Source organism: Humulus lupulus, chromosome 5 (assembly GCF_963169125.1).
Source record: "Humulus lupulus chromosome 5, drHumLupu1.1, whole genome shotgun sequence".
In the NCBI taxonomy this organism is placed as follows: Eukaryota; Viridiplantae; Streptophyta; class Magnoliopsida; order Rosales; family Cannabaceae; genus Humulus; species Humulus lupulus.
The window spans coordinates 145346104-145358187 of record NC_084797.1 but is presented as its reverse complement, the minus strand read 5'-3'; the positions used below and the strand labels follow the sequence as shown (position 1 = coordinate 145358187).

Below are 12084 nucleotides of genomic sequence, written 5' to 3'. Positions count from 1 at the left end.
AAAAGGTCACCCGGTATTTTAATTCTAAAGTATGTGAAAGGTTTTCCTCAACACCCACGACCAGGCCGCTGGAGTACTTGGACCTAACTGTGAAGGACCATACCAAATTGACAAAGTCCTCCATCCAGGAACTTACAAACTTTCTCGCTTAAATGGAGATCTCATTCCTCGCTATTGGAATGGAGAGCACCTGCGCAAGTACTATCAATAAACAATTCTTCTTAAAGAATTGGCTTGTATAATAATTTTACTTTTTACAAGTTATGAAAAAGGGTTGGTCATTTTATGTGACTGATCGCTTATAAGTGTAAGATCATTTTGGTGATCACTCGTATAGACACGTTTTGTCCATTTTCTACGAGAAATAAAAAGGGACTATGCGCAGCCAGTCAATCTTGCCAACTATTGTATTTATTACAAGTATTTGCTCATTACGTGTGTTGTTTTGCTATTTTATTGTTTTATATTCTCTGCTATGAGTAGTAATGTTCGAACAGGTCCTAGTCAAGGCAAGTGACTGAGAATCTAAAGCTCCTCAATCACTTGGGGGACATATAAGGTATCCAGTAAGCAAAGCATATCGAAAGGTATGTAAACACATGAGTAAAATAAGTGAAAGCATGCTAGGGTACTTAGAGTATTTTTCAAAATTTTGTTATTTTGTTAAATCAATCCAAAGTACTATGCTAAGTTCGATCATGCGAACAGATATTATAATAAAGTGCAAATATATTATAATATCAAAAAAGAATCCTTTTACATCGCGAGCAGTTACTGTTCGGATGTAATTGTTTGATTAAAAGGGAAAAAGTTGCCCATGTAGCAATAAAAGTTAAAAAAGAAATTGTCTTTACATCACGACCTGTAGGTCATGTATTTAAAGGATAAAGAAATAAAAATAAAAAGACTACAAGGCAGGAGGGTCTTGAGGAGTGTCCTGGTCAACTATAGTTCCAGCTTCATTTTCCGCACCATCAATCCCCGTTGCTAAGGAAATTTCTGGGGAAGCAGGAATTTGGGCTCTTTCTTCTTCCTCCAAGCAAATAGTGCACTAGGCTATTTGAGTTCGCCTCAGGTGCTCAGAAAGGTAGTTAAAGTTGGCCTCGTGGTTGTGCTTCCATAACTCATAGAAGTAGAGGTGGGTGGCCTCCCTATACTTCTCCAAGTTTCTGGCATTTGTTTCCTCAAGCTCCTTGACACGCCCCTCCAGCTCCTCAGTCTCCTTTCTGCTCGCAATCAAATCAACATCAAGTTGTTTGGCCTCTTGGCAGTTAAGTCTAGCACACTCCCTAAACTTCTCTTTTTCGGCATTGGCATTGGCCAGGGCAGTCCGGAACTGCGGCAACTCTTCGGTCAGCTGGGAGTTTTTCTCGATCAGTTCGGTGTTCTTGCCGAGCAGTTCGGTGTTTTTCTCAAACAGTTCAGCGTTCTTCCCCTCGAGTACCTTCATCGCCTCAATATGCTTGGTGTCAAAGTATTTAGTCTAGGTGACCAAAGCCCCTGTGCAGCGCCAACCGGAAGTTATAGTCAGCAATCTCTACAATCAGGAGAAAGGATAAGATGATGGCAGAAAAATGACAAAGTAAAATTCCCCAGCTAAAGAAAAGAAACTTACACTGGCTAGCTCATTCAGCCCTAGGTTTATTATCTGGTCGGACTCCATGGAGTTGGTGTCGACAATGGCCTCTCGACTGCGTTTGTGCTTTGAGAGTTTGTAAATCCTCTCTCTAGTCGAGCCAACTACGGTGCTGGTCAGGGCATCCTCGGGTTGATTTCCCTAAGGTGTCTGGTCGGTTGGTGCTGGAGGGGTAGAGTGCTGCTCGGCTGGTTCAGGAGGAGTGTAACGCCCTGGATAGCCAAGACCGTTACACTGTGCGTTTATAAAGTGCCAGACTTGCTAATCAAGTCATTTAATTAAAAACGTGTTATGAAACTATAAAGGAACTAGGGTTAAAAAATTTTGGTCTCAAAAGCCACATTTTCATTAAGAAGCATCTCTTGTTTACATGGTATCCCCAAAAATATCAAATTTAAAGACTGTATACAAAAGTCATAAAGTTTAGATACAATAACAAGCCATATTAAGGCAAAACGAACAGTTAGGCAACCCCTGTCCTGATCCACTCCTCGACCGTGGTGATCGAGCAGCTGCCTATGTACATTCCACCCCGAAGCTCTCCATCTCAAGCTTGGTCCAACTTGCCCTTGCCTTTACCTGCACCACGTAGTACCCGTGAGCCAACGCCCAGTAAGAAAACACAACAACAGAGCATAAGCAATCAACAGACAAATCAATATCTCACGTTGCATCACGAGTTCTCAAACATATAATCATTCAGTATAACCATGTATTCAACATACTAAACATATCAGCTCATATCATATATCCCTGCACAAATTATAACTAGGGCTAGCGCTCTCATATCATATATCAAGCACATGCATCCCCAAACTCAAAATTCACCATAGCCACTTCTAGACATTAATACTCAGCAGAAACCAGTTGAACATCAAAGTCAGAGCTTAGAATTTATACCTTTGGTGGAATTTCGACCTCAAGTTGTCTCTAGACCTCCTTGACTTGCTTCTCCTCAACCCTTGGCTCCAACTTCCCTAGAATTCCCCATCAACACAGCTTAGACATCTTTGCCAAATACCAAAACCAGAACTGAAGGAACTTACAGAATTTACCTCAAGTGTTGATGAATCCTTGCTAAACCTCTGCCAATTCCCCAAACTTAGCTTAGAATCCTTGATGCTTAGTTTATCCCAGCTCTCCTCTGAGCTTTGCTCTAGAAATCCTCAAGAAATTGATGAAGGAAGCTTAAACCGACTTTGGAAAACTCTCTCTGTTTTTCTCTCTTTCTTTTCCTTCATTTTCCTTCTTTTTCAGACTTCTACCCTTCTCTACAATTTCCACTAACATAAATTCTCATTAATTCCCATATTTAGATAGCCAAATGACCCTAATGCCCTCCCCTTTATTCCTAACCCTTTAATCCACTTAAGGACATTCTAGTCATTTTACCCCAATTCTCGCTAACTCCTCGAGTGTCTCTAATATTTCTCGCTTAACTCCCGATACCTAATTAATCACTAATAATATTCCTCAATGTTAAGATAGACTCTAGTATATTCCCATTTATACCCCTAAGCTCACCCCGAGCCAGGTATAAATCCCCGCCATGACTTTTCGCTACTTTGCTCACTAGGATCGTCTCGAGTCACAGATCGCAGATATATCCACATAATAATGTGGTCTCGAAAATTATCACATATATCAATACAGTTATGCCCATAATGGCCAAAATTACGATTATGCCCTTCTAACCTAATCAGGGCCTACATGCATACTAATACACATATTCATGCATCTCAAATATTCAAATAATCATACAACATGCTTTAAATCATAATCATGCATCTTAATCATTAAAGTCACACATAATTCCCATTATGCCCTCCAGGCACGCTAATCAAGGCCCTTAAGCCTTATTAGCGAATTTGGGTCGTTACAAGGAGATTGTTGGTCGAGTGGTGCCGGAGGTGGCGTTGTTTCCTTTGAGGGAGTAGCAGCTGGAAGGTCCTCAGTCCGAGCCTTCTTGGTTGAAGGGGCCTTCCTGCTTTCCCTGCGTTGCCGCTTGCTGTCTTTCTTCCTGCTCGAGGGAGCAGCAGAGGCAGTGTAGTGATCGAACATGTCTCCAGATGACATATCTGCAAGTGAAGAAACATTGCGAGCAGTTAGACAATATGTATAGGTGGAGATGAAATTAAAAATAAGAAAATTATAAGTAAAATACTCGTGCTATAACTATTGGTCGCTACATTACTTACTAAACTACTGCTACACTCACTCACTGCCTGGAAGAAATTTGAATTTAAATTTGGAGTGTACTTAAAGTTGTCGTCCCTATCAAATAAATGACAGGGAATGGGCAAACTGTCTAAGAATGAGAAGACAGTATCGTTCTCATCTGAAGACTCATCGATGGGTGCAGGGGGTCTGAAAGCTTTCTTTTTTCCCTTTCCCAAAGGGGCAGGGGGAGCAGCTGCTCGCGGGGTGCAGGAGGGTTCCCTGATTGTCACTTCAGTTGTCCTCCTCCTTGGAGGTTGCGACACGTCTGGGTGCTGCTCGAGAATTTCTCCACTAGTGGCACTCCCCGCCGTTGACTCCCTCACATCCTGGTGAGGTGCCAGAAGCCCGACCATCCTTAGGTTGGCTTCAGTGACCAACTGTTTGATGCATCTTTCTACGTCAGTCATGCTGGCCAGTAGTGCTGCTCGAAGCTCCATTTCTGGAGTAGGAGCTGGTCGCAGCCATGGACATGAAGAGAACTAATTTTCTAAGTAACATGCAGATAAAATAAAAGAAAATAAACGACCAAGAGAACGAAGAAGTTACCTCCTTAGGTGATGCATCTTTGGCGACTAGGTCGGTAGTTAAAAAGTACTCCTGGTAGTACTTTCCTACATTGGACTTATAGGTAGTCCCACTTAGGAAGGTGCGGGTCGATTCCTGGTGGCAGAGATGAAAGAACCCCGTGTTTTCCTAGTTAGGGTTAGATTTGAGATCAAACAGGTAGTTGATCTCATGAGGCGAAGGGATAGGCCATTTTTATGGCTGTAAAGGATATAGAGTGTGGAAAGCATTCTATACCCCTTCAGGGTTATTTTTAAAGGAGCGACCCTGATGTAATTGGCCACTCCTTGGAAGAAAGGATGGAGAGGCAGGACTGCTCCTGCCTCAATGTGATACCTTGACCAAGTGCTGAAGGCACCGCCAGGCAGGTTCGCCCGTTGGTTGGTGGTAGGAAGAAATAAAGAAACCCCAGAAAGTCCGTACTTTCTGAGGAAATTGTTTACATCCTAGCAGTGATTGTGCTAGGAGGAGCTAGGTACCATTTGACGTCCAGTCAAAGGATGTCATGGGGGTGGGTATGTGTTTGGATTTCGAGACCAGTGGTTTCGGCTCTACCACTGGTCGAGGGAATTTCAGCCCGAGGAGCAAGCTGATTTTTAGAAGGTTTAGATTGTTTCTTTTTCTGGGCAATGGATTTTACTCTACCCATATTTGGTGGACTTTAATAAGGTATGTTGGGTGGAAATCAAGAAAAAGGGATCTGTGGGATAAGTAGTGACGGCTGTTCTTCATCCATGAGCAGCTGAGCGAGCAGGTCGTCGTCAATTGGCCTCTCACCTCCCCACGGATCTTGCATGAAAATCTGCGAACAGAGAAGGGGAGATGGAATCTACGGCCTAAAAACTTGTGTTAAGAGTTGGAATAACGTTGCTCGCATATAAAAGTCAAGCTTTTATACGACCAGCAACATTCTTGCAAAAACACTAAATTACATACGAGCAGTTTGGAAAACAGATCAAAAAGCAAACGTAAAAAGTTTTTCAGGAAAAACTTTTTCAACTCTGGAGAGGCGGGAAAAACCCAGTTTTCTACAAGCTTAAAAATCGAATTTTTACTTCGATTTTATGCCCTAAACTCATGATCCTAACTACCAAACTAATTCCTAACCTCAGCAAGGTGTTATCTTCCTACCATATTTAGCACAGATCAACATACCCATTTACCCCGAAACCATTTTGCAAGAACTAACAGAGATATTCAAGGACTCAGAAATCAAAAATGAAGGAAAAATAGGCATTGCACGGCACAACATAATAGAAAGGAATCGATCAAAAGACTTACTTGGATGAAGGGTTGTAGTGAAGATTTCGGAAGATTGGACTGGCGCACCTTAGATCAGCGAAGTTTTCTGGGCTTGTTTTGCTCTGTTCTTCAGAGTTCTTGAAGGCAAGAAGATTGGTAAAAAGTGAAAAATGAAAAAAAATGGGTTATTTATATTTATCGTGGCGCTGTAAAAGAGGTAATAATGGGATTAACTTTTCAAGGCATGGGGAAGCACAATAGCCGTTAGACAATTTTCGAGAAATTGAAAAGACATGATTGGTTGCCTTTTTCGAGAAGGCATGGGCGGCTCTGACATATTTGGAGGGGTATGCGAAGGTTCAATCTCCTAAGTTTACTTTATGCTGGTCGCAGTAAAATAAACTTGGGGGGCAAATGTTTACCCAAAAATGGCTCCTGATGACGTGGCAAGAATTTATTACACGTGGTAGTGTTAAAGTGAAGGGATGTTGTTTGCCTATCGATCAGATATCTATTGCTTCATCAGATCTCGTGTTTAGATGCGACCAGTCTGGTCGCATGCTTCAATTTATTTCCTTTAAGATACGCAATCTTGTAATAACTACATTTATTATATTTTCTCTTTATTGCCTTGATATGCTGATATTAAGGATAATTAAGGCCCATTGGCCCATGTAACCCCCTTTAGCCTATAAATATGAATGAGACGGCTCAAGGAAGGGACTTTTGAACGTGGAACTTGAATACTCATAGAGAGAGCATAGTGTGATTATCCACCGAAAAGTTGTAATTCTCCTAAGGCTGGTGAAACTCAAGAACCCTAGTTCTTTGATCACTGCGTTGGGATTCAACATCAATAAGAATACTAAGTGGACGTAGGTTATTACCACACATTTGGGGCTGAACCACTATAAATCACTTGTGTCACTTTTTTCCATTTGATTCCATTCTTGATTTTCCTTTTTGTTTCTTTGTCGTTATTTTGACTCTGTGTCATTGGCCAAATGAAGGGTCAACAGTGCAGTTTACTAAGCATACGGGATGCAATGATCTAGATTCGGATTACTGATGTGGATAGACATCTTAATAAAGATGTTGTATATAATAGAGATTATATAAGACAACACAGATAAGAATTAATTATCTTTATAAACTTGTCATTTGACATAAAGATTTGATTCTTATCACAATAGATGATCATTTGTAGATCAGTCTAAATCCTGAGTATTCATGAACTCCTGTTTGTGTTTATTGGAATTTTTTATTCACTCACTAAGGTTTTTTAGTATAATGAGGATAATGACTTTTGTTTCGGAGATTCAATATCATGAATGGCTGGGAGCATGAATTACAATAATGGAATCCATAATTTCCTAACAGATCGAATATTGGTTCCCTTAAGAGTTAATTCTGGAACTAAATAGTTATTGAACTAAAATCTATAATTTGATTATAGATTAATTATTCGCTAGTGAATTAATGGTACTTAAGGATCAAGAGGTAATTGGAAGGGTAAAACGGTAATCTTGACCAACTCTAATTAACGAACTAATAATATGATGAAGAACTACATTGATTGATTATGTCAATGGACTACAAGAGAAAACTCTGTAAATATAATTCTATATATATTTAGAGTGCATTCCATATTTATAGTGGAGTTATCATGGAATTAATAAATAAGATTATTGTATTAAATAGTTTAATTAATAATCTGGTTTATTGGAGCTTCATATTATAGGACCATGGTCCCCAGATAACGTATGTCCTACACTGTCAAGGGTAAGGATGTCAAAAGAAATATTTGTAGAGAGAATGACTTAATTGCAAAGGAATTAACTTTCAGGGCAATGAAATAATTATGTGATAGTTATGGGCAATTGATTAATTATGAATTAATTAATTATTTAACTATATAGTTTTTATTTTGAAAAACTATATGTTAAAATAAATATTAATCTTGTTTGGATTAATATATAAAGAAAGATTAATAATTATCTTATTTAGAATAAGATATTTATTTATTCATTTAAAAGTGATATTTTAAGATAAAGTTAATTTTGAATTAACTAATATTTATTTTGGGATAAATATATTGTCTTAGATATTAATTAAATAAACAAATAAGAAAATTATGGAAAATCCTAACGAGTCTCACGTCACTCACTATATTGAACAATGAGTACCGCCACATAGGGTGATAAATCTACAAAATATAGTTATTTTACCTTTTTTTATGTTAATTGTTGCTTAGTCTTTGAGTTTTTAAGCAATTTATTAAGTTTTTAAGTAATTTTGAAATTATTAGTGTTATTGTCATTTTTTAGATTTTATATTTTTTTATAGATATTTTATTGTAATATGTTGTAGTTTAATTATTTGAAAATAGTGTTGTTAGATTAAAAGTTAGAAAGGTGATTTTATTGAAAATGTCAAAGTAAATTAAATTTTAATTAATATTTTCATGGAACTTATGTTGTATATTTTATTATTGAAAATATTTAGTTTTAATTTAATTTATGTTTATTTTATAGGAAATATGTCGTATTTTTGGGCTCTTGAAAAGCAAGAAAAATGAAGAAAAAATGGAACTTTCAAGGAAAAGAAAGGAAAAAAATGGCATTTCTGAAAAGCCTCTCAAGGACATGAAGTCCACGACCCACCCACCTGCTCTATGCCAGGCCAACGACGCCACCAGCCAGCCTTCAGCCCGCCTAGGCCTACCCAGCCTTCGACCCGCCTCCAGCTGCTCCATTCGGCCCAATCGCCTCAGCCCACCTTCCCAGCCACACCTAGGTCTGCCTCCAGCCCACGGCCCAGTTGTCAAATAGCCACCAAACCCAGCTGCTTCTTTCCATCTTGAGCCCAGCAATGTCCCCATGTCCTTTGTCCAAAAATACCACATTTTTACCCAACTTTTCTATAAATTTTACCCCAAAATCATCATTACACCTAAAATTTACCTCTACATGTCATATTTACTTTATTTGATTATTTTAATAATCTCATTTTGGCTATAAATATGTAATTTCAAGACCATTTTTTTGTGCTTAATTTTTGGGGTGACCATCATCTTTTCTACCAATTCTCTCTACCATTCTCTCCTCAATTTTAGTGTTTTTCAAGAGCATTTTTCAAGTATGTATTCTCTTTATTTGGTACTTTCTATTCTAGTTATGAGTTTCTAATCTTTTTAAGATTATTAAGGTGATGATGAAACAATATGTAACTAAATAGGATTTATTTTGTATGTTGATGTCTCATTTGTGCAACAAAGTTTATGGATTTTTTATTGTTAGCACATATTTACACTTTGTTCTTCATTAGTGCAAAACCATAATATTATTTGATTAAGGTGTGCCATTAAATTGTGCACATCAAATGCTTAAAACAAAAATATTATGCTTTGCCTTATAGATAATATTCATTGATTTATTTATTGTTTCTTTAGGTTGATTCACACTAAATACTTTGAAATTATATCTTAAAAAGTGAAGATAAATCCTATATTTCTATAATAACTTGTGCTTAAATAGAATATCTAATTTGAATAAGTGATGGTTTGATTAATTTCTACTATTACTAAAACTTGGGAATCAATGTACTTATAAATATTATTGAACTTATATTTTGTTGATTCTATTATTTTAATAATCTTTATTCTACCATCTTGTTTAACAATTATTAATTTAGTTATATATTGTATTTAATTTCTTTTTTATTGCCTTTATTTAATTTTCTTGTCACAATATCTAATCATCAATCTTTGGAGTTAGGTTAGAGTTTATTAATGTTGGTTTAAAATAGTTTTCTTTTTTATTTTATACAACTCTTTTGGGCTCGACATCCTTGCTTACACAAACTCTATACTATATATATGATTCATGCGCTTGCGATATAAATATTTAAAACATACCCATTTTGGATCCATCAAGTTTTTAGCGTCGTTGTTGGGGAGTTGCAAGAAAAGAAATGAAATTTATGACAAGGTTAGTGAATTCTTCTACTAGTTATTTAATTTTTGCACTTAAAAAAATATATATACAAAAATATAAAAATATATATTTAAAACTAAAAAAAAATAAGATAAGAAGAAAATTTGGGACGGTTCTACCACCCATTAAAAAAAATTACTTGATTATATATTTATATTTATTGTTCTTTTTTATTTGACAGCACTTGTGCCTCCTATCTATCTATCTTTTTAATTTTTATAGTTGATGACACTTGTGCCTCCTAATTTTGTTGTAATTTTTTTGTAAATTTTATTCCTTGTATATCTTTGTTGGTTGACGACACTTGTGCCTCCTAACCTTTGTTGTAATTTTCTTTATTTATCTTGTTGTTATATTTTTTGTGCAATTTACTAGTTGATGGCAATTTTGCCTTCTAACTAGTTGATGGCAATTTTGCCTCCTAGTCTTTTACCTTATGTTTTAGTTTATGGCACTTGTGCCTCCTAATTTTTACCTTATTGTTATGGTTGATGGTATGTTATGTCTCCCTACTCTTGCCTAATTTTTGATAGCCTTATTTAATTTTACCTTATTTTTCTGTCTCTTATCATATTATTGTGTAATTGTGAAAAAATACTTGAAAAAAAAAACCTAAATCTTTTCCTTTCACCATAAGCAATTTTTCCTTAAAGGAAATTTGAACAAAATTCTCAATCCGCCTCTACTACTTAACCTTGGGGAGTTGTTAGTAGTGTGCGAGTAAGTGGAATCAATTAGGCCTGGGGACAAGTAAACCATAAAAATTATATTGTTGTGAAATCTCTAAAAATCCTAAGTTTGCTCTGTGGTTGCTGATTGAGATTATCTTTGTTGCCTTGTTTGTGAAAATTGTATGCATCATTGGGAACGTAACTCTAAAAATTGATTAGTAAAAAGACGTTTATCTTTGTTTGAAATTGAAAGTGTTAGTAAAAATTTGAGCATCATGGAACAAATTGCTAATATTACTAGAAATCCTGTTAATGAAAATGTTGTGCCTGAAAAAACCTTGCTTGAATATTTTACACCTATTTCATCTAATGCTCATTCATGTATTGTTTTTCCTACCACTTCTGCGACCCATTTTGAGCTTAAACCATCAATCATTCAATTGTTGCCATCTTTTTATGGCTTAGATAGAGAGGATCCTTACATGCATGTCAAAGATTTCTTGCTCAACATTTAAATTTCAAAAATATTCTGATGAGTCGGCCAAACTAAGATTATTCCCTTTTTCATTAAAAGACAAATCAAAAGCTTGGTTAAATTCCCTTCCCACGGGTTCTATAACTACATGGGATCAACTTTATAATAAATTTTTGCTAAAAAAATTTCCTATGTCTAAAACTGATAGTCTAAGGAGAGAAATCTCTGAGTTTTTTCAAAAAGATAATGAAGAGTTTTATGAATGTTGGGAAAGATTTAAAGATTTATTATAAAAATGTCCTCGTGGTTTTGAAAAATGGAGACTTGTAAAATATTTTTATGATGGTTTGACTCCCTCTAATCGTCAAATGATTCAATCTATGCATACTGGAAAATTTTTAAAATTTCAAGGACAAGAGGCTTGGGACGCCCTTGAAGATTTATTCGTCAATTCACAACAATGGAATTATTTTGATCCTAGGTCTAGGTCAACTAATTCACCAAAAAGATGAGGAAGGTATGAAGTAAAAGATGAATTAGGCTTAAGAACACCCTTATACAAATTAGCGAGAAAAGTAGAAGCTTTAGCCATAAGCCAAACTATAAATTCTCCAATACAACCAAGAAAAGATGTTTGTTCTATATGTTATAATCCTTGCCATAATGCCTAATCATGTCCTTCCTACCAAGAATCTTTTTCTGAGGAGGCCAATGCTCTTCATGCTTATGGGAAACCAAATGATAGCCCATTTTCATCCACTTATAATCCAAATTGGAGAAACCATCCAAACTTTTCATGGAGACAAAACCAACCTCCAATGAATCAATGGCACCAATACAACACGCAAAACCAAACTCATGCCCCACAAAATCAACCATATCTTCAACAAAGGAAACCTTCCTTAGAAGATACTTTACAACAATTTATGCAATCCACTCAACAAATCCTACAAATCAGTCTCAATCAATTACAAAACTCGAGATACAAGTAGGACAACTCGCTACTACTTTAGCTGATAGAGAAAAAGGAACATTCCCTAGTCAACCTATCCCAAATCCAAAAGGTCAATACGAGATAGGAAAATCTAGTCATAATGGAGAAGTCGAATCAATTTCAACTCTTAGGTCCGAAAAGAACATTGTCAAACCCGATTACATACCCGAGGTTGAAAATGAAAAAGAAAAGAGTCAACCTTCTAGTTCTAATGCCAATGACTCTCCAAATGAGGATACTCCAATCCATCCTTTCATTCCAAAAGCCCCATTCCCACAAAGATTACT

The 12084-nt window shown here is 36.4% G+C and overlaps 1 non-coding gene across 1 annotated transcript; it reads right to left on the bottom strand.

Moving 5' to 3' along the window:
- Positions 1–11009: 11009 nt before the first annotated feature.
- On the bottom strand, positions 11010–11113 carry LOC133781195 (small nucleolar RNA R71). Its single transcript, XR_009869985.1, has one exon. It is a non-coding gene; the product is annotated as a small nucleolar RNA R71 (small nucleolar RNA).
- Positions 11114–12084: the final 971 nt, after the last annotated feature.